Genomic DNA, 23,141 nt, shown 5'->3' with positions numbered 1-23,141 from the left:
TTTCCAAAGAAGTTTTAATGTTTTGAATCTTTTCAATGGGCTGAATTGAGGGGATTGGATCACTGCATAGCAAGGTATTTTATAAATGTGAGTGTAACCATTCTGCAGTTTCATAAATATTCTAAGGGGAGAAATAAATGTTTAGTAGAGTCTGCCCTTTAGTCATTAATGTAATACTTTAAAATGTACAGGTATTTGATTTTCTAAGCAATCACTGAATATTTTAGCAGTAGTGTAGGAATTTTGCCTCTGGGTGGCTCTTACCAGTGTTTTATGAGACGTGATTGGCTATTGGCTTAGAAAATAGATTAAAAATCACAAGAACACTGTGGATATTTTCCAGCTCAGTTGGCTTTTAGGCTTTATTCCAAATGAAGCTTATTTCAAAGGTCTTTGGAAAAAAAAATCACAAAGGCAGAGCCTGTTCTGTAAGGTTTAGCAGAAGGTAAGTCTTCATACTGTACTTATTCTTTTTAGCTTTAACCTCATGATTATTCTAGGAGAAAACAGGAGACTGACTTTACAAAGTGGTGAAATTGCAGCAATCTTTTTTTAAAAATTACTTGTCAGATATTTTTCTTTTAACAAAATCCATGTGCAATTTAGCTCTGTTGCAAGTAGCAGTGTACTTCTATAACATTGTTTTCTATGTCCACATGGCGATATATAAGCACAATATCTTAGAAGTGCTTAATATAGTATAAATATAGAGACTGCCTTTGGCATTGACATTCTACAGAGAAATTCCTTTTTCACTTGAATTCTAGGAAGTCTATTCCTAGAATTTTTAGATCACTTCATCTCTTCTTCCTGAAATATATCTTAAAATTTTTGTGTTAAAATACACAAAAGGACATATTTGATCATCTTAGCCATTTTTAAGTGTATAGTTCAGAAGTATTAAATACATTTGTAATGTGCTACCATAACCACCACTCATCTCCAGGTGGATAAGTAAAAAGATCTCGGATAACTTAACTGCTATATCCATTGAACAATTGTTCCCCATTCCCCACTTCCTTTAGCCCTTGTAAACCACCGTTGTACTTTCTATCTTTATGATTTTGACTACTCTAAGTGCTTCATAATTGGAATCATATATTGTTTGTCTCTGTGACCTGGCTTATTTCACTTAGTATAATATTCCCAAGGTTCATTCATGTTGTAGTGTATGTCAGAATTTCCTCTCTTTTAAGACTGCATCATATTCTATTGTATATGGACACCATATTTTGCTGATCTGTTCATCTGTTAGCAAAGATTCAGGTGTTTCCATTTCTTGGTTTATTCATTCATCCATTGATGGACTTGAGTTGCTGCCACAATTTAACAGTTGTGAATAATGCTGAAATAAACAGATATATACAAAAGTCTCCTCAAGAACCTGCTTTGAATTCTTCTGGATAAATACCCAGAAGTAAAATTGCTGAATCATATGCTAATTATGCTTTTACATTTCAGAGGAAACTCCAATCTGTGTTCCACAGCAGCTGTTCCATTTTATACCCCCATTAGCAGTGTACAAGTGTTCTGATTTCTCTACATCCTTGCCAACCTGTGTTATTTTCTCTGTCTTTATTTTTATTTAATAGTAATAATTGTAATGGGTATGAGGTGGTATCTCGTAATTTTGATTAGCATTTCCCTAAAGATCAATGGACTTCTCAGGCGGCGCTAGTGGTAAAGAACCTGCCTGCCAATGCAAGAGATGTGAGAGACATGCTTTTGATCCCTGGGTCAGGAAGATCCCCTGGTGGTGGGCATAGCAGTCCACTCCTGTATTCTTGCCTGGAGAATCCTATGGACAGAGGAACCTCATTGGCTACAGTCACAATGAGTCAAGTCAGAGATGACTGGAATGACTTAGCATGCATGCACACAAAGATCAATGATGTTGAGCATCTTTTTGTGTACTTATTGGCTATTTGCATATCTTCAGAGAAGTGTCTATTGGGTTCCTTTGTTCATTTTTTAATTGAATTGTTTGTTTTATGTTGGATTAAGTTTTAGGAGTTCTGTCTATAATTTGGATATTAATCCCTTATGACATATGTGATTTTTAAATAATTCATCCCATTCTATGGGTTGCCTTTTTACTTTGCTGATAGTGTTTTTTGATGCACAAATTTTTACGATTTTCATAAAGTCCAGTTAGTCTATTTTTTTCTTTTGTCCTGTGCATTTGGAGTTGTTTCCTAATCCAATCATCACTGACTCTAATGCCATGAAGCTGTTGCCCCATGTTTCTTTTAAGGGTTTTATAGTTTTAGCTCTTACATTTAGGTTTTTGACACATTTTGAGTTAACTTTATATATGATGTTAAATAACTGTCCATTTTCATTCTTCTGCATATGGATATCTAGTTTCCCTAGCACCATTTGTTTAAAAGACATTATTTGGCTATTGGACACTCTTGGTACATTTGTCAACACATACTGTAGTTCAGTCTCTCAGCTGTACCTGACTCTTCACAGTCCCATGGACTGCAGCACAACAGGCTTCCCTGTCCTTCACCATCTCCTGCAGTTTGTTCAAACTCATGTCCATTGAGTTGATGATTCCATCTAACCATTTCATATTCTGTCATGCCCTTCTCCTCCTGCCTCCAATCTTTCCCAGAATCATGGTTTTTTCCAATGAGTCAGCTCTTCACATCAGGTGGCCAAAGTATTGGAGCTTCAGCTGTCAACAAATAGGCGAGGGTTTATTTCTGGGCTCCCTGTTCTATTCCATTGGTTTATATGTCTGTCTTTGTGCCAGTACCACACTGTTTTGATTACTGTAGCTTCATATGTAGTTTTGAAATCATGAAATGTGAAACCTCCAACTTTAAATTCCCTAGAATTCACTTCATCCAGATAGGAGGGGCTTGCAACAATTTCCTGACTCTTTATCTACGCCTCTGGAATTAGAAGTAGCAGTTAGCAGAGCACGGAACTGGAATATATGGAGTATATGGAGAATAGGTCCTTTTTGCCCATCTTGAAACCTACAAGCTGCATATGAGCTGTTCCTGGAATATGTGCACAGATGCCTGCTAAGAGGCTGGAGAATGAGATGGGTAACTTCTACTGCGCCAAGAGCTGAAACTCACTGAAAGTGACAATTTACTATTGTCCAAGTCTTCCCTTGGAAGTTGCAAGCCTTTAAGAGACTCCAGAATTCAAAAATAGTTAAATCTGTCAGATTCTGCCAATGTTCCTACTGTTTCCAACTGTGCTATCTTCCCAGCATCCTTTCAAATATATATTTGAGACTGAAATTGAAAGGCCTTGTAGAAAACATGGTAACAAACTGATTTGCTTCTGATGAAGTGACAGTGGTGAGGCAGAGTACACTCGTATTATGATGTTCCAGTTTCTCCCTTCAGGTGTGGCCTTGGGTAAATCTATGAAGAATATTGTTTCACTAAATGGGGATAACAGTAGTAACCACTTCATAGAGATCTTGTGAGTAATAAATAAGGCAAGTAAATGCTTTGCACTCAAACATAGAGGTGGACTGAGGCCCTTTCACTTTCTTTTCATTTTTTCTTTAAGAGTTTTTTTTAAAGTCTTTATTGAACTTATTACAGTATTGGTTTATGTTCTGGTCTTTTGGCCATGAAGCATGTGGAATCCTAGCTCCCCAATGATGGACTGAACTTGCATCCCCTGCATTGGAAAGTGAAGTCCCAGCCATTGGACCACCATGGATGTCCCGAGGCTCTGTCACTATTTTCCTTCTCACAAGGTGTCATTTGGAGGAAAAAATATTCAATCTGTCCAGCTTATTATTTGTAGACAACTTGCATTCCCAGATGAATGCTGACAACCCAAACAAACTGAACAACGTTCAGTGACTCTCAGAACACGACCCCAGTCAAAAGATGCTGTTAGAATTGTGAGCACTGAGTGTTCTCCCCTGTGTACTTTATGTTCTACTTTCATACTTAATAAAAACATAAAACCCTACACCCTAGCTTGAACAGCATTTCTGTAGCTACCTCAATCAAACATAAATTCAGTGTCATAAGGACCAAGGGAGTTGAAGATAATATTATATTTCATGAAATAAAGTCACTTTTAAAAGTGATTTTTAAGTCCTAAAAATAGTAATTTCTCATGGGTTTGCTACAAACTTTTTGAAATGTCAAGACATGATGCTGCAGTTGAATAGATTTTCAAAGCACCAAACATACTACACATTTGATCGCTTCCATTAATAAAGAACATTTTTATGTGTGAAATAAACACAAAAAATACAAGTGAGCTGCATTACAAAATGGAAAACATATTTAAATACTGATTTTGAAGATCACATGATAGTATAATCCTGGGTAAGTATATTTAAAAATTTTGTTAAGTCACAAGATATGGAAAATTCTGTAATGCTTATCCAATAAACATTAGAAGTCACTAATTGTGAGCAGAAAAACTGAAAAAGTTTGAAAAACTCAGAAGCTTTGCCTTGACTGAGAAGAACACAGGCCCAGTAGAATATGTATTCTAAAAATGTTAAAGTCCTGCTTTAAATGTTTACATTATGGTTATTTCTGACAAATTTCTGGTGCATTCTTCTTGGTGATCAAATTGAAAATACCCAAATAATGGCACTCAGGAACATCTGCACTGCACACTCTCTCAGAAATCAGGCTCACCTCTAAAGCAAATGAGAACAAAACCAAGAATCAAGAAGACAGCTTTAGGTCAGAGAGTAGGTCAGTCAGTTCAGTCACTCAGTCGTGTCTTACTCTTTGTGACCCCAAGGACTGCAACACGCCAGGACTTCATGTCCATCACCTACTCCTGGAGTTTACCCAAACTCATGTCCATTGAGTCGGTGATGCCATCCAACCATCTCATCCTCTGTCGTCCCCTTCTCCTCCCACCTTCAGTCTTTCCCATCATCAGGGTCTTTTCCAATGAGTCAGTTCTTCACATCAGGTGGCCAAATTATTGGAGTTTCAGCTTCAGCATCAGTCCTTCCAATGAATATTCAGGACTGATTTCCTTTGGATGGACTGGTTGGATCTCCTTGCAGTCCAAGGGACTCTCTAGGGCTTTCTCCAACACCACAGTTCAAAAGCATCAGAGAGTGGGAGTCACTTGCAAATTCCTAGAGACTATTTCTGCTGTCAGACTTTTAGTTCAAGGAGAAGTCGGTGAAAATGAATTTATTAGCTGGCTGGGCAATTGACTTGTTTATGTTCTTACACAGTCAAAGAGCATAGATCTCAATCTAATATGGTCATGCCCCACACGGTCCGATTTTTTTTCAAAACATAGTGTTTCATCTTTAACAATGACTAATTTTCATATGTTCTCTTATATGCTCGCTACTCCTTTTGGTGTGCCTATTGACAGATTTTCAGACAGATAATTGGACCCTTTTATTTCTACTCTGTGATCTCAGACAGAGAGCAAAAAGAGATGAGAAAAGTGCACGAAGATGTATGGATTTCCACTCTATTTCTATTCTTATAGTATGCTGTATTATTAATTGCCTGTCTTGTTAGTTCTCAAGAAGAATGTTCTGGTTATTGGGTACATGATTTCCCTCAAGGCCGTTTATTGGAATTTTTAGCAATAAACAATGGGCTTGCTAGCTCTTCTTTCTGCCACACTAGCATTTGCTCATTGGTTTTCAAAGGTCATTAATGAGATTGTTGCTGTTTTAGTTGCTAAGTCATGCCGGACTCTGCAAACCCATGGACTATAGCCCACCAGGCTCCTCTGCCCATGGGATCTCCAGGCAAGAATACTGGAGTGGGTTGCCATTTCCTTCTCGTGGGGATCTTCTTGACCCAGGGGTTCAACTAGCATCTCCTGCTTGGCAGGCAGATTCTTTATCACTGAGTCACATAGGAAGCCCCATGAATGAGGTACTCCAGCTTTATTTACCTGCTTTCATACCACAGCCTTATTATTTTTATATCATAGCATGCATCTTATTTTTTGTTGGTATGTATATGAGACACTATTGCTCCTCAAAATGGAGTGACAATTTTATAGCAACAAACGTAACAAAAGCATTATAAGTCATAGGTTTAATTTATAATTAGGTAATTGAATATTACCTCTGTCAAATAATTAAAACAGATGACATTCTATTATATATCTTCATATTTAATAAACTGATGAATTAAATATTCTTATTTTAATTACTCTATAGACTTAACAAATTAATATACTAAAGTGTATACTAAAGCTTTAATTTCCCAGCTTTGCCACTTGCCTTATGTATCTCTCAGTCCATGACATGGGCCATGGCACAACTTCTTGGCACAAAAGTTGACCTGGAAGGAGCAGCATCTTGAAAAAATTTTCCCACCACTACCTCACATGGGATGCACATGGTTACCATTAGATCCTCATGTTCCAGTGCACTCGATCTTTCACCACTAAGCTCTGTACTGGATATTCGTGCAACAGTAGAAAGGATATATTCCCATCCTGTTGTCTTCAGACTTGCCTAGTTTATTTGTTTTGATGAAATTAGCATGAATAAAATTGAGATTGTGCTCATTATAAGCCAAGACCTCAAGAATAATTATGTGCTTTGATTTCCCCTTTTGTAATTCTTGAGAAGGCAGCTGATATTTTCCAAGGAGAATGCAGAGAGATGTGGAGCTGAACTAACTCTTCCCAATTCTGGAGCCATGTCCAGCCATCCTGCAACTTGAAGCAGAGCTATCCTGGCTGACTACAGATCTGTGAGTCTAAAAATTATCATAATTTGTAATTTTCTGAGAGTACAGGATAGTGTGTTAGACAGCAAAATTGACTACTAAAGATCACAGTCTCCTCTCTAAAAATTTCTTCTACTTTCTTCACTTTACAAAACCATTGTGCTCTCTTCCCTCACTAGGACTTCTAATGATTCTATTTCATCCAGACATCAGGACTTCCTAGTTTAACTCTACATTATTAAATATTTCAAGCTGTTCTCTGGAATATTCTGGACTCTCTCACTATCATATCACTAATCTAAGCCTTATAAATTATAAAATAGTTGCAACATAAACATATCACCTACTGGCTGACTTAACAGTCATGAGTATGAACGTAAAATGTATACAAGCACAGATTCCAGAAGAAAAGATGTAGTGATGATGTTTTAATCTTCTCTAGTCTGTTAAAATGTATCTGGGGATTTAACTCTGAACATCATCACCAAAAAAGTAGAGAAAAGTAGCCATAATCTCAAGCAGAAAAAAATAAGTCATACATAAAATCTCTTAAATTATGTGTGTGTGTGAGAGAGACACATAGACAGAGGGAGAAAGCTGGGACTTTTCGTAAGAGAAAGAAAGACACAATTGGTTTGTATGTTATATGTGTAGGAAGAGGGATTGGAATTTTCTTCTCTGGTTTACAGAGATGTTGTCATTATGAGTGGGTGAATGTGGAATGGGCCACTCAAGAAGTCTGAGTGTATTCATTGGAGTTTTTCCATTTTTCAGAAATATAGCCTGAGAGATTCATGTTTTGCATAAATACTTATAATACCAGTGAATGTTTATGGAGTGATCATTAAGTGCTAAACCCTCTATGTATATTATAGCCTTTTTAATTGTTGCAGAAACATTCTTTTCTTTCACCCTTCCTTCCTCCCCTTAGCAAAAATTATTGATCATCAATTGTGTACCAGGATTATGCTCAAGACAGAAAATGCAGTGGTGAATTAGACATAAATGGTTTTAAACTCAAGGAACTTTTATTTTAGTGGTGGTAGTGGTTTAGTCGCCAAGTCAAGTCCGACTCTCCACAACCCCATGGACTGTAGCCTGCCAGGCTCCCCTGTCCATGGGATTTTCCAGGCAAATAGATTGCAGTGTGTAGCCATTTCCTTCTCCAGGGGATCTTCACTACTCAGGTATCGAACCCATATCTCCTGCATTGCAGGCAGATTCTTTATGGCTGAGTCACGAGGGAAGCCCTTGGTTTAGTGGGGAAGACTGTTATAAAGCAAATAAATTTAATATATATTGTGATATATTCAAAATATGAAATATACAGACTGTATGAAGAAAGAATTTTTTTTTTTTTTTTTTTGGCCATGCCTCCCAGTATGCAGGATCTTCACTACCTGACAAGGGATCAAATCTGTGTCCCTTGCAGTAGAAGTGCAGAGTTCTAACCACTGGACTTCCAGGGAATTCCCATGAAGAAGGAATTATTGATGTGTATGTGAGATAAGTTACTCAAGAAATGCCTACCTCTATGATCCTAATTAGATAAACATACCTAGCCTCAGAGAAGTTAACGTTTGACAACTGATACGTGCTGGAGTTGGAATTCGAATCCAGGTGTACTCAATCTCAAATTTTGCTTTTCCATTCCCTTCAATGAACAGTTAGTGTAATGCTCAGTAAGGTTCCTTCAGACCCCAAGATGCAGACATGCATGTGACACAGGCTGTTTCTGTGGATGTCAATGACTTAACGGTAAACTGCCGCTATAGTAATCTTTTAGATGTGTTTAGTATCATTAGAAATATTTTTCTAATTAAATACTGGTATACAATTAAAATAAAATCTTAAGCATAGGTCATGTAGAATGGGGGCTTATTCATCTAGAGATATTCACCTACATTTTTGTAATATATAATGCAGTGTAATTCACAATTTCTCTCTGAACCCCTGAGAAGCTACACTTCCTTTACATTCAAAATGTTGCTGCTAAAATTGATGTTGTCCCATGAATGTAGATATGAATAAACAGGAATTTTTTTGTTGAAATACTGCTGCAAAAGCATATAGAGTATAATTTTGTCTAAAGAAGAAACTTGCTTAGAGTACTTGCAATGGATAATTTTTGGCTAGTTCCCCCTAGATTATGCTACAGCATTGATTTAAATAATTATCAGGGCTTTAATTACAGAATACCAAAAGGAGACAGCTGTGCATAAGAAACACACCAAGTTTGCCCTCAGATGATCTGAATTCAAGTCTCAATTCTGATCCTCAATTTGCCTTTTTATCTATAACATGGGCACAGCATTTTTGAATTCACAATATTGAGTGTTGAAGACCAAAATGCAGTTCTGTGATGCCCAGGGAGAAATATGCCTTGTTATAACACTGACCCTTAAGGAATAATAATTTTTTGGTCAACTTAGTGTTCTGAAATAATTTCTTTAATAATTCCTAAATGTTAAATTTTCTGTATACAGTTACTTTAAGCGTGTATGTATCAAATTACATAATACTGTATATTCTTTACTTCAATATTAAAGGTTGGCCATTTCTGGAAAGAGAATTGTCCCTGCCCTAATCTTTTTCAGAAACTCTTTTTTCCTTTGTTGCCCTGCTGGTCTTCAGTCCCCCATACTGTTCCTATATCATGTCTGTTGAATCTAAACGGACTCATCTTTGTTTCAGGGCTTAAATTACTTTTCAAGAGCCTTCTTTTCTGTCTCTGTATTCTCTGAAAATATGCCTTACATGTTTATAGATTTCTGTTGCTCTGGCTCTAATTTGGGAGGGTGCAACTTTAAGAATATTTGTTTTCTTTTAATAGACACTGTGCAAAATGCCTACCTGTAAGGCAAAAGTGACATCCTTCTCTAGCAGGGGACAAGTCATCAGGGGTGTTTTGGATGTCGGCTCAAGTGAATAGCTTTTTAGGTTGGTCACCACCTGAGAACGCTCTCCCTGCTGTGTAGAAGTCATTGACTTTAGGACCCTCACTGTGCTACACAGACTCCTGAAGATTTGTCTAGCATGCTGCAGTCTAAGATGTACTGTTTTAACTATTTTGAGCCCAGTATATGCAGGCTATGAAAATATTTTAAGATTTTCCAACTTCTCATTTGATAATTGTGCTGTACTGTTACTATCACTGTTATTAGCATTTTATTTTTTTTTCTTTTTTTTTTAATTTTTTTATTTTTATTATTATTATATATATATATTTTTTCCAGTGGGTTTTGTCATACATTGATATGAATCAGCCATGGATTTACATGTATTCCCAATCCCGATCCCCCCCTCCCACCTCCCTCTCCACCCGATTCCTCTGTGTCTTCCCAGTGCACCAGGCCGGAGCACTTGTCTCGTGCATCCCACCTGGGCTGGTGATCTGTTTCACCATAGATAATATACATGCTGTTCTTTTGAAATATCCCACCCTCACATTCTCCCACAAAGTGCATTTTAAACTCATGTGTTTTTTTCCCAATTGAGCTGGGTTTATCATCAAAGAAGCAGATGACTATCGGCTGGAAAGGTCCTTCCCCTTAAGTTACTGCCCAATCTTAGAATTGCTAGTCCAGATTAAAATATTATATATTTGTTATTTTGCCTTCAGATTCATTGAATAAAATATTATTGGACAGGTATTATGTACTGGGAAATACAGTGATATATATGTGTCTTGGGGCTTCCCTGGTGGCTCAGATGGTGAATAATCTGCCTGCAATGCAGAAGACTTGAGTTCAATCCCTGGATCCGGAAAACCCCTTGAAGAAAGCAATGGCCACCCACTTCAGTATTCTTGCCTGGAGAATTCCATGGACAGAAGAGCCTGGTGGGCTACAGTCCATGTGGTCCCAGAGTCAGAAATGACTAAAGGAGAAATGCTTTCACTTTCATAGGTGTATTATACATTATATAATTCTCAAGTGTAAAGCACCATAACTTACTTCTATACATCCTGCAATGTAAACAGTGTGCAATGTATACAATGTACCATATATCAAAAGTTTAGTTTACATTCCTCTTCAGTTGATCCTCTTCACCCATTTCACCTACCTCCCAGTGCCCTTCTCCCTGGTAATCACTATTCTGTTCTCTGTTTTTATGAGTTCATTTTTGTTTTATTTTGTTTGTTTTGTTTTTTGAGACTCCACATATTGGAAAAACTATATGGAACTCGTCTTTCTCTTTCTGACCTATTTCGTTTAGCATAGTATCTTCAAGATCCATCCATATTGTCCCAAATGGCAGTATTTCATTCATTTTTATGACTAAGTAGTATTCTTTGTGAATATATATACCACGTTTTCTATATCGATCCATACATCATTGGGAGCTTGTTTTCCTGTCTTGTCTATGGCAAATAATTCTGAGATAAATATAGAAGGACACAAATCTTTTCAAATTAGTGTTTTCATGTTCTTCAGACAAACACACAGAAGCAGAATACCTGGGTCATATGGTGAGTTAGTGAGAGTGAAAGTCATTCAGTCATGTCTGACTCTTTGTGGCCCCATAGGCTATACATTCCATGGAATTCTCCAAGCCAGAATACTGGAGTGGGTAGCCGTTCCCTTCTCCAGGGAATCTTCCTGGAGCCACACCCAGGTCTCCCACATTGCAGGTGGATTCTTTATCAGCTGAGCCACCAGGGAAACCCCGTCATATGATAGGTCTACAGTCATTATATTAATTATATTTCCTACTGCTACAAAAAATCTTTTGGAGGGACTGCGCACTGTTACCGTTATGCTTCAAAGGCTAAATGTTAATGAGTTTGTAAATGCTATAGCAGTGGTTCTCCAATATGTTGCCCTGGTAAGCAACAATAGTATCACCTGGGAGCTTGCTGGAAATGCCCTACAGAATCAGAAACTCTGGGGTGGTTCCCAGAAATGTATGCTTTAATAAGCCTTCCAGATGATTCTAAATGATGATGCAAGTATTTGCGACCCACTGGTGTTTATATGTGTTTATATGTTGCGACCCACATGTTTATAACATGTCAGTTATGGCAGGGGGGAAAAACTGAGGAGATTCTGGTGAGGATGAAAGATAAGAGAGATGAGTTTTGATAATGTAAGGAGAACACAAGAAAACTATGCACATTTCCACCATAGAAGGAGAGGGCTTGCCAGGAATACTTCAGCTAAGGTGGATAAAAAGCCTGGATTTTAGCACCTGAGCAGAGGGTGTCCAACTGGAGGGAGATTTGAACAATGAAAAGAATAAACTGAAAAGCTACCAAAAACAAATTTTAAATGTATCATTATTTTCTCAGAGATGGTTGGCTCAACAGTGAACACTGTTGACCTCTGTGCCTCAGTCTGTTTTGTAAACCATAGCAGTGTCCCTCTGCTTCTGGAATCTGAAGAACAATGCACATCTTAGCAGATGCTTTGGTTTCATACTATCCTTTATGCTGCTATAGCCAGAGCATCTTTTCCATCAGCTTTGTCCACCAAATTTCCTTTTTTTTGGTACTTATTCACATGCTAGAACTGAAAAAATATGGAGCAACATAACTGCCAAGGAGATTTTAACTTGGTCAGTAGAGTTATTCTTTGTGAGTCTTCTGAAAGACATTCTGATTTTCTTGTTTTTTTTAACCAGTGATCTGTCTTCTGTCAGTGATCTGCTCAGGGAGTAAAAGTTGGTATAAATTTTATTTCATTACTTGTGATGAAAATCTTTGACTGTGTAAATGGTTTCTTTATTCAAGTTGCTAAAATTTTATTATATTCCTGCTATTTGGATTTGGAATAGAAAGATTCCAAAATAAACCAAACCTTTTTTTTTCCATTTTTGATTGTGTGTGCCATCCAGATCTCTTTCTCCCATTGGCAAAGGCCTGCATGATCATTAATATTATTGATTTAATTATTACTTATATCACTTTAATTATTACTTATAGACACTTTCACCTACACTTCCAAATTAAATTGTCATGTTGATATTAAATAAAAACAAATTATTTCTCATTTAGTAAAAGAATATATCTAAGGAACTCTCAATAAATATTAATTAAAGTACCTTTAATACTGTTGATTCTCTTTGAGTTAGACAATCCACAGACAAAACAAATGATTAGAAATAATGAGAGCTGAATTTGCTTTGGAAGGAGCACATAGTACAAGCTTGAATGTAGTAAAAAGTGGCAGCATATGAAAGGGTCAGGCGTCATACATCAAATCACAAACATGAACTTGATTAAGAGTGAGCAAAATGAATAAACTTTCCCAAATTAGTTAATAAGCTATAGTTAAACTGAATGTATTTTCATCCTTCCCCAATCCTTCTCCTTTCCTTATTTCTCTTTATTTTCATATACTTATAACCACATACATCAATTATGAAAGTGCAATGTAGTAGCAAGTAATTTGTGAAATTAGAATTTTTTTAGAAGTTGAGTTCTAATTTTTACTTCTAGCATTGTATTTTCAGACGTTTTCTTTTATATCTAGGATTTTCAGTTTTTACTTTAGGGAAATTTCTGTGAATTTCACTTCAGAAAGGTAGTGTTTTCTCTATTAATTGATCAGTCAGTAACATTTACTGGGGCTTCCTTGGTGGCTCAGATGGTTAAGAATCTGCCTGCAATGTGGGAGACCTGGGTTCTATCCCTGGGTTGGGAAGATCCCCTGGAGGAGGGCATGGCAACCCACTCCAGTATTCTTGCCTGGAGATTCCCAGTGGACGGAGGAACCTGGTGGGCTACAGTCCATGGGGTTGCAAAGAGTCAGACACAACCAAGTGACTAAGCACAGCACAGTTATTGTTTTCTAAGTTGTAGATACTACTATGTACTCTAGTGGATAATGCTTACGATTCCCTAATATGTAGAAGACACACTTCGGGACACAGAGAGAAAATATATATAAAGAGTAAGCGGAATAATATCTAAGATTTTAAATCACTAAATTCCCTATAGGCACTCATCACATTGTTACCCCAATGCTGCGATGTTGGAATCATTTTAAACCAATGGTAAAGATTGGGGAACTAAGGCTCAGAGATATCAAGTGATTTTTCCTAGGTTATGCAGCTTTGAGGTAGTAGGAGTGGAATATAAGCTCAACAAATCTTGTTCAAAAGCCTAGAGTCTAAGTTATATTGACAAATGGATGCACTCTATAAAGAGGATATGTGAGTATGCTTGTCTATATGCTTGAGCATGTGTAGTTTATATCATTTCAGTCCTGCTCAGCTTTAGAGCTACTTTAAGGTGACACACATGTAAAGAATTAATAGTTTCAGACTTCAGGTATCTCCTGGTCCTATGGAAAAGACCAGGTATAATAGTAGACATACAGACAAAGTCCTATGGAAATGTTAATAGAGTGAAACCAATTGCTTAGGAAACTCAAATAAGGTATGGCAGAGGAGTGAACATTTGAGCTGTATATATGGATAAATACACAGGCATTTATCAAGAAAGGAAGGAGGTAAGGTGAAGGCAAAGTGTTCTGGGCACATTTGAATATATGCAAAGGCACAGACTTTGGAGCTGCAGTGTTACAGAAGACATTTTATGTTGTATACTGGGATGTAAGAATCACTTAGGTTAAAAGGGAAGAAGATTAAGCAAGAGAAAAAGATGTTCTGAGGTCTATATAAGTGTCCATGCAAGAAACTGTATTATTATCTCTAATTTACAGGTGAAGAAACAGGCATATGAAGATACTACTATTTAATTTCTTGGAGCTAATGAAAGTCAATGATGAAACTTTTAAATCTAAATCTGGTAGTCTTATACCATTCTAAAGTGAGTGAAAGTGAAAGTCACTTGGCCATGTTTGACTCTTTGTGAGAGTCCTAGCTGTTTCCAGGGAAAACTAATCGAAGGAAGATCTTCAGTGCCTTGGAAAGGGGGAATAAAAGTCATAACTGAGAGATTGAAGTGAAGTGAAACGAAGTGAAGTGAAGTCGCTCAGTCATGTCCAACTCTTTGCGACTCCATGGACTGTAACTCACCAGGCTCCTCTGTCCATGAAATTCTCCAGGCAATAATAATGGAGTGGGTAGCCATTCCCTTCTCCAGGGGATCTTCTCCATCCAGGGATTGAACCCAGGTCTCCTGCACTGCAGGCAGATTCTTTACCATCCAAGCCACCAGCGAAGTCCATTCTAAAATCATGGTCAATTGTGGAAAATCAAATTTATCAGTATATGAGGAAAAATCTGAGGAAACTAGGGAAATCATTGTTTTTCTTGGTTTCTCTGATCATAAAATGAAGAAATAGGAGCTAGGTGAGAACAAGATTGTACAGCTAAGTGACTACTTGGCTGGCTGTATTCAGATGTTGAATAATATATTGCTTCATTAAGGACATCACTCTGATTTGACCACACTGGCTCTTGTGCTATTTGTGAAAAGGCCAAGCAAAATTTCACCACAAAGCCTTGCTGACTCTCCCTATCAGATTTTCTTCTTGGATTTCTTTCACTTCATTTAGGTGCCTGCTCATATGTTACTTTAGGAAAGTCTTCCCTTGCTACTTATACCATAGATACCATCACATCCAAATCATATTACCACTGTTAACCTAAAACAATAAAAAAGCTAGTTATTTTACCATCAAAAAATTTTTTTAAGGAGCAGCAAAGAATTGCAATTCAGGACATGTAACTATGGCAAGCCACCTACAAGTCTGGTAAAAATAAAAGAGAAGAAACTCTTTTTAGAGGAGAAGGGCAAGTTGGTAGGGCTGTTATAAACAAGGGCTCGCCTGGCGGCTCAAACAATAAAGAGTTCATTGGAGCAAACTGCGAGTTCAAAGTATAGTGGCTATTTATTGTCTGAGTCGTGACAGCCTCTCATTGGCTCAGCTGTCTCTAGAGGGGAAGAAAATCTTTCTTCTTCTTGTTGATACAGTAGTGTTCCTTCTTGCTGGCAATGCAATATTCTTTTCCCCCTGTTGGGATCTGTATTGAAATTGCATGGAAGGTGCATGAGATTTCCCTGTTCTGGCCTCCCAATTCCATTCTAATGCGGTTTCCCTTTAATAGCTTTCACCCATAATTTATTTTTCTGTGTAGAACTTAACAGTTTCTGCCATTATATTACACACTTATTTGTTTCCCCCACAAAAGTGAGGACTTTTTTAATGTAATAATTTTGGCACCACACAGTAGGTGCTCGTTACTTATTTATTGAATCATGAATGTCTGACTCAGTGACTGGGATGGATATCTGGACTTGTGCAGAACTGTTCTGTTTTAATCAGTAATTATAAAAAGACGTACAAGGAAGCTTATCAAAAAGCATGGGAGGAACTTTTGGGAAGATGGCAGAGGGAGTAGATGTGTTAGGAAAAGCTGTGAAAATTTTTTAACACAATGCTTGGAATATAGACACGCTAAACAGCAATTTTGTTTACCATATGCCCACAAAGTAACTTGAACCAAACAGGTAGATGACACAAAACTGGGAAAGAATCCCTAATGTGATGCATGGCAGCATTATGGTTCATAAAGATGTTGAATAAAAAGATGAACTACATCAAAGAAGATAAAATACAATAAGAACATTATAAAATCTACTCTTGGATTTTTTAAAAAATTGCATAAGCACAAGGTGGATAAAGGTACAATTAAAAGTAATTTATAATGAAACAAATCTAGCTTCTCCAAAACCTTGAGACTTTGATAAACAACAAAGTCTGTAATAAGGCTATTATAAAAATCAATACAATATTTGGTTTTCTAAACAACAGCATAGTATACAGGCACAGTGGTAACTACTTCAATGTATTCTGATTCAAATACAGCACATCTAGAATACACTTATCAGTTTATTACTTAGGTCATTCATTTAATAAGTTTTACTGAGTATCTACTATGTGTTAGGCACTATTCTAAGCACTGAAGACAGGACAGTAAATATATCTCCATAACTGATTTCTCTTTGTGACAGCATGCATTTTTGAAGCCATGAAGGGCCACATAATTCTCTGCACCTCTTTTTAACAGAATCATTGAGGAGATCCAACCAGTCAATTCTAAAGGAAATCAGTCCTGAATATTCACTGGAAGGACCGATGCTGAAGCTGAAACTCCAATACTTTGGCCACCTGATGCGAAGAACTGACTCATTGGAAGAGACCCTGATGCTGGGAAAGACTGAAGGCAGCAGGAGAAGGGGAAGACAGAAGATGAGATGGTTGGATGGCATCACTGACGTGATGGACATAAGTTTGAGTAGGCTCCAGGAGTTGGTTATGGACAGGGAAGCCTGGCATGCTGTATTCCATGGGGTCACAAAGAGTCAGACATGACTGAGGGAGTGAACTGACTAGCTGATTGACATATTACTTGCATTTAGCCATAGTAAATATAACACAGATGAAAAATGATGAAGTCAATAAAAAAAAAGTTTAGGTATTTGAAGATGAGTTGTTTGAGAGGGTGAAAACATGAAATTCTTTTTTTTTTTTTTCAAATTGTAACAAAGCTTTTATTTTTTTTTTATATTTTATTTTATTTTATTTATTTTATTATTTTTATTTTTTTTTTCCAGTGGGTTTTGTCATACATTGATATGAATCAGCCATGGATTTACATGTATTCCCAATCCCGATCCCCCCTCCCACCTCCCTCTCCAGTTGAGAACTAAGACCAACAGATGTACTTAAGTGTGAAATAGGATTTAAGTCGCTACAAGTCCAAATTAATTACCTCTTACTATCACACTCCACAAAGAGCTGACCTCTCTATCTCTGAGTGTGTTTAGCAGAGTCTAGATGGATATCTTTAAGGGTAGTGTAGGCATCCTCATTACAGATGGGATGAGGCCATTAGCAATGCTAAATTTTTGTGAAAATGAATTACTTTTTCTGGAGCAGATTCCAGAATAACAGAGGAATTGTGGTAAGTGGGTGGCTGTGAGAGTGTGTTTAGAAAAAGAAATTTTAGAGTTTGTGATCTTGGTATTGTAAACATTCTGAATGATTTACAAGATCTCTTGTGACACTGTGCTTGTGGTTTTGTAACTTTGAGGAGAGGTGAAGCAGAGTCCTAAAGTTGTAGATGGTAAGGAAATGTGAGACAAGACTATAGAAAAATAGGGTGAGGGTAGAATAAGGAGGCATGTTGTGACTCAGTTTAATATAACCATTAAGCTTTGACTGAAATGAGGGTGACTGAAAATTGCTTGTAAGACTGATGTGGAAATTTCTAAAAGCCCGAGACTGTAGCAGAATTTTTCAGTCAGTTTATAATCCCACTTTTCTTTCTGGAGAGTGGGAAATGGTGGAGCAGGAACTAGAGATGGTTTAAGGAAACAGATGATATTAAAATGAATAAAGTTTTATTTGAAATAAGAAAATGGGAGTAGTTCTTGTGAAGAAGAAGTTGACAAGGTGATTTCATTGAAATACAGTAGAGATATCAAAATGGCCATATTCTATAAGTATTTAAAAGTCTTTGGTATATTATTCTAAGTATATAGTGATTGAACTATAGAAATTACTAGAGAAAGAGAGAGAGAGAGAGAGAGAGAGAGAGAGAGAAATTTGCACCCAGGATAGTAAATAGAGATACTGTGATGATGGAAGCAGTGACCTGGTAAGAAGGCTAAAGGAACGTCTTAGGAATGTATCTTTTAAACACTGATGTGGAAGTTGCTAAGCAGATTTATTTTTGCAATTATTTTGCAGTACCTCTTCAAATTCTCTTGGTTATACCAATATTTATTTGAGAAAATTGGTCTTTGGGTCAGTGGGAAAGGCCTTTGCTTCTTAGGATGACCAGAACCGATGACAGAAATAATGGCAGGTTTTGACTTTTGAGTAAAGATTAGTGAAATAGAGCTGAGGGACCTCACAAACCTTGTGGTCAGCTTGAGAAGACAGATTGAGGCCACACGTGAAACAGTCAAGTGGTGCTTTAAAGTCAAAATAATTGAGTAACGGATATTTTTATTTCATATTACCAGTCATACTCCTTGCTTTTTCTCAAGACCCCCTTGCACTGTGACAAAATCTAGTGGTTATAATATACACTAGATATATTATTCGTCATGTATAAAGTACAGTAAGACACAGTAATTAAAATTCAGAGTGTGGAGTCAGACCTCCTCAGTTTAAATCTAAGATTCATATTTACTATCATCTAACTTTGGCAAGATATTTAATATTTCTGTGACACAGTTTTCTCATTTGTAAAATGGAATAATAATAATATTTACCTCTAAAGGTTATTGTGAGGATTAAAATGAATAGATACATGTAAAAAGAAAGAAAAGACAAGAAAAACACCCCCAAGAAAGAAAATTAAAAATGGGAGTCCTGGTACTTAATAAGTGATATACATGATATGTGTACTGTGTGTGCTTAGGCGCTCAGTTGGGTCCGACTCTTTGTGACCCCATGGACTTTAGCTTGCCAGGCTCCTCTGTCCATGGGAATTCTCCAGGCAAGAATATTGGAGTGGGTTGCCATGCCCTCCTCCAGGGGATCCTCCCAACCCAGGGATCGAACCCAGGTCTCCCACATTGCAGACAGATTCTTTACTGTCTGAGCCACCAGGAGAACCCAAAGTCTGGAGGGTGAGCTGTTTCCTCTCGGTTTTGAACTGGGGACCTTTCGCCTGTAAGGTGAACGTGCTGACCACTACAACTGAATAGATGACCACTTGGACTAGTGGCACTTTTTATATTTTCCATTGGTGTTGAATTTTAGCATTGTAAGTCTTGACAAGGCACAACAGAAACAAATGCAGAACCTCTTAGAAAAGGATTTCCCTGGGGTCTTTGCTCATCATAGATATTTTCTTTAAGGCACAAATAAGTAGATTTATCTTTCATTTGCTTTCTCTAATAAGACTGGCAAAATGAATAATAATTTTAAACAGTGGTTTATCCATCTTGCTTTTTGGAAATGTCTGTGTACTCTGTTATCAGAGAACTTAAATGTTGGAATCACTTGTTTTCTTACATTATTAAAGTTCCTCATGGCATCTAAAATGCCCTTTTACTCTAATTTGATCATTCTCAGTATTAGTCCCCAGTAACTTAGAAATCTATATTTCCATAAATGTAATCAAATCATTTCCTCCTTCAGAATTCACTGACCCTGGAGTCTGGCAGTACACAATCAAATTTGGTTTTTTAGCCACTCAATCTTGTTTAGCAAAAACTGATTAGATTCTATCATCCTATTCATTAAAGATTCCATCCGTTAACTTCTTTTCTGTGTATAACAAAATTTCTTTCTTGTTCTTTGCTTTCTTTTTTATTTATTCACTGTTTGAATTTTCTAATCCAAACAATAACTACATTTTTTTCTTTTTGTTTTGAAAAAAAAAGTTTTCTTTTTCTTTCTGGATAAGTTAAATCATTCTATAGCTATATATCAAGAATCCCAGACAGGCTGCCTTACTTATATAGCAGAGAGCTGGACAAAACTGAAATCTAAGGGACACATATCAGGGGGTCAATAGGTTTAGTTAAATAATCCAAGAGGCAGTTGGATGGGAGATTGGGACAATTGACACCATAAAAATTAGTCAGGGGAGACTTCATAAATTTAACTGGAACACTTGAGTAGAAGGAGAAGTTTTAGGGATGCATTACACAGGGAAAAGAAAATATTGTAGTCCTTAAAATGAGCCATGATCAAGAACTGGGAAATAATCAAGGCAGGTAGTACTGTGGGATGAATATGGGATCCGAAATCAGAATCTTTTGTTTTCAAACACTGAGTCCATTGCTTAACTCTTTGATCAAGTTCCATAAAGTCTCTATGTAAAATTACTTTTCTATGAGATAAGAAGAATAACATTTAACAATGAATATTAAATTAGATAAAATGGAATTCCTGATTTGATGTATACTTCACATTTCTCCTAGAGAGAGACCATTTTCTGGTTCCAACATACATCTTTGAAAGTGATATGCTGTATTTCAACTTTCAAGCTGTACTGTATTTTGTGGCAAATAGATGGGGAAACAATGGAAACAGTGACAGACTTTATTTTGGGGGGCTCCAAAATCACTGCAGATGGTGACTGCAGCCATGAAATTAAAAGATGCTTGTTCCTTGGAAGAAAAGCTATGACCAACCTAGGCAGCATATTAAAAAGCAGAGACATTACTTTATCAACAAAGGTCTGTCTAGTCAAAGCTATGGTTTTACCAGTAGTCATGCATGGATGTGAGAGTTGGACTATGAAGAAAGCTGAGCACCGAAGAATTGATGCTTTTGAACTGTGGTGTTGAAGAAGACTCTTGAGAGTTCCTTGGACTGCAAGGAGATCCAACCAGTCCATCCTAAAGGAGATCAGTCCTGAATATTCATTGTAAGGACTGATGTTGAAGCTGAAACTTTGGCCACCTGATGCAAAGAACTGACTCATTGGAAAAGACTCTGATGCTGGGAAAGGTTGAAGGCAGGAGGAGAAAGGGATGACAGGGAATGAGATGGTTAGATGGCATCACCGACTCAATGGACATGAGTTTGAGCAAGCTCCAGGAGTTGGTGATAGAGAGGGAAGCCTGGCATGCTGCAGTCTATGGGGTCACAAAGAGTTAGGTATGCCCGAGTTAGGCATGAACTGAAGGAATTCCTGTCATCAAACAATAATCCTTTTCTCTTATTTCCTTTGATTAACACTCAACTGATCCCCTAAGGCTCTGTGTGTGTCTGTGTGTGTATGTGGACAGGTTCCTCTGTCCATGGGATTTTTCTAGGCAAGAATGCTGGAGTGGGTTGCCCTTTCCTACTCCAGGGGATCTTCCAACCCAGGGATCAAACCCACATTTCTTGTGTCTTGCTCTGCCTTCAGAAGACATTTGCCCTCTCTTAGAATGTTTCAATTGTCACATGGCAGACTTTTAGAATCAGTTCTAAGCTTACTGTAAATCTCTTCAAAGAGTCTTTTCCTGTATAATCAATCTATGGCATTATTATATGTTTCTATCTTTCCTTATCTAGTATACTATTTTTAAAATTGTTAGGAGTTCATTTATAGACATGCTTATTATTTATTTCTTTCACTGATTTGAAAGTTTTTAAGAATTTAAGCTGCTTAATCTTTGTATTTGGAGAAGGCACTGGTGACCCACTCCAGTACTCTTGCCTGGAAATTCCCACGGATGGAGGAGCCTGGTGGGCTGCAGTCCATGGGGTCACTAAGAGTTGGACACGACAGAGTGACTTCACTTTCACTTTTCACTTTCATGCATTGGAGAAGGAAATGGCAACCCACTCCAGTGTTCTTGCCTGGAGAATCCCAGGGACAGGGGGCCTGGTGGGCTGCCATCTATGGGGTCGCGCAGAGTCGGACACGACTGACGTGACTTAGCAGCAGCAGTCTTTGTATTATAAAATTCTGCCACTCTTTTTTTCACAAAGTAAGCAATCAATGATTCTTTGTTGAACTAGTGATTAATTTAGTAAATATGTGTAAAGTGCATATATATTAGTTTTTCCAGACATAATAACTGCTATTAGGTACCAAAAACTAGCAACCCGGAGAGATTGGCAAGTAGCTTAAATAATACAGATATCTTACCTTTCTTCTTTGGGGTTGTTTTAATTGGATGGCTCATATTTGCAATAGTAATTCTGGCTCAGTGAAATATGAGACTGAAATTGACAGTGACCTGTTTTGGATAAATAATACAATTCAAATCAGTAAGTGCCTATTGATCATCAATGATGTGCAAGGTATATAGAATACAAAAATGAGTAAGAAATTGTTCTTGCATACAGTTTATAATAAACAAACACGTAATCTTATAAATGGTTCAGAAAAATATTAAATACTAATAAATCATTAAAGTTTTTCTTTGACATTTTAAACCGACAAGTAAGGTCAACTGCTTAGCACATAATAGTGACAGAGAGGTTAATGATTGCTGAGGGTTTAGTGGCCACCCATGAAAGTAGGAGCTAAAAGAAATTAGATTCTGGTACTCAGCCAAAGTAATAAGGTCTGCTCATTGGCGCAAATAGATTAGAATATATCTCTCACTCACTAAAATTTTTCATAAGTTCTAGAGTTTTCTGTAGCTCATTCAACCAATATCAAAATATCTTGTCTCGTGGCAAATCAGCTCTCAACAAATATGAGTTAAATTGTTTACTGAATGAAAATACAGACAGTCAGAAACAAAGCTTTCCTTGATTCCTTTTTGAATATGGATCTCAAAGTCAGCATGTCAAAGTTGGACAGTGACTGATGAATAATACATGTCAACTCTTATTTTATACTCACAGCCGACAAAAGATAGTAAAGTGTCCCATCAAAGTTAGTTGAAGAACTGGAAATCCTGAGATTTTGGATCACTATCTAATATACTGCCCATTATATGACATTGCCAAAAGTGAAGATTTCGTGGAAGAAATGGCATATTAGATAGGAAGGGTGTTCTGAATGTAAAGAATATAGATCTCAGATATTTGCAAGCAAGATGTTGTGTGTATGTTGAATATACTTTTATGTGTGTGTTTTTTTCCA

Source organism: Dama dama, chromosome 21 (genome assembly GCF_033118175.1).
Source record: "Dama dama isolate Ldn47 chromosome 21, ASM3311817v1, whole genome shotgun sequence".
NCBI classification, from domain to species: Eukaryota; Metazoa; Chordata; class Mammalia; order Artiodactyla; family Cervidae; genus Dama; species Dama dama.
The sequence above is the reverse complement of the archived record's forward strand: the minus strand, read 5'-3'. Positions refer to the sequence as shown.